Genomic DNA, 588 nt, shown 5'->3' on the forward strand with positions numbered 1-588 from the left:
TAGGGAGAGAGAGAGAGAAAGAGAGAGAGTGAGAGAGAGAGGGAGGGAGAGAGACAGAGAGAGAGGGAGAGAGAGAGAAAGAGAGAGAGTGAGAGAGAGAGGGAGGGAGAGAGACAGAGAGAGAGAGAGGGAGGGAGAGAGACAGAGAGAGAGTGAGAGAGAGAGGGAGGGAGAGAGACAGAGAGAGAGAGACCCACCCAGAACTGCAGGGGTACAGCTCTCAGGAACCTGTCTGTGGGTTCATAACGTGAAGTGTTTTCATCTGAAACATGGAGACAATAAAAGATGGACGCCAAATCTATAAAATGCCATCCTGTGCATTTCTATGGCAAGCACCTCTGTGGCGCGGACACTTCCTGGTTGTGGGGCCCATGGAGCATGCTCAGTGCGTTCTCTACAGAACAGACTCATACCTCAGTGTTTCCTGATGGTAAAACATGAACATTTCATTGAAAAAACCTCGGACACAGAGTGAAAAGTGGGAAGACTATTGATCCTGCTCAGAACCATAGACTGTTTATGAGAACATTACATTGTTTGTGTTTGCATCTCAACCGCCGCCTACACTACCCACAATGCACCTCAGCA

Source organism: Ammodytes marinus, assembly GCF_949987685.1.
Source record: "Ammodytes marinus genome assembly, chromosome: 11".
NCBI classification, from domain to species: domain Eukaryota; kingdom Metazoa; phylum Chordata; class Actinopteri; order Uranoscopiformes; family Ammodytidae; genus Ammodytes; species Ammodytes marinus.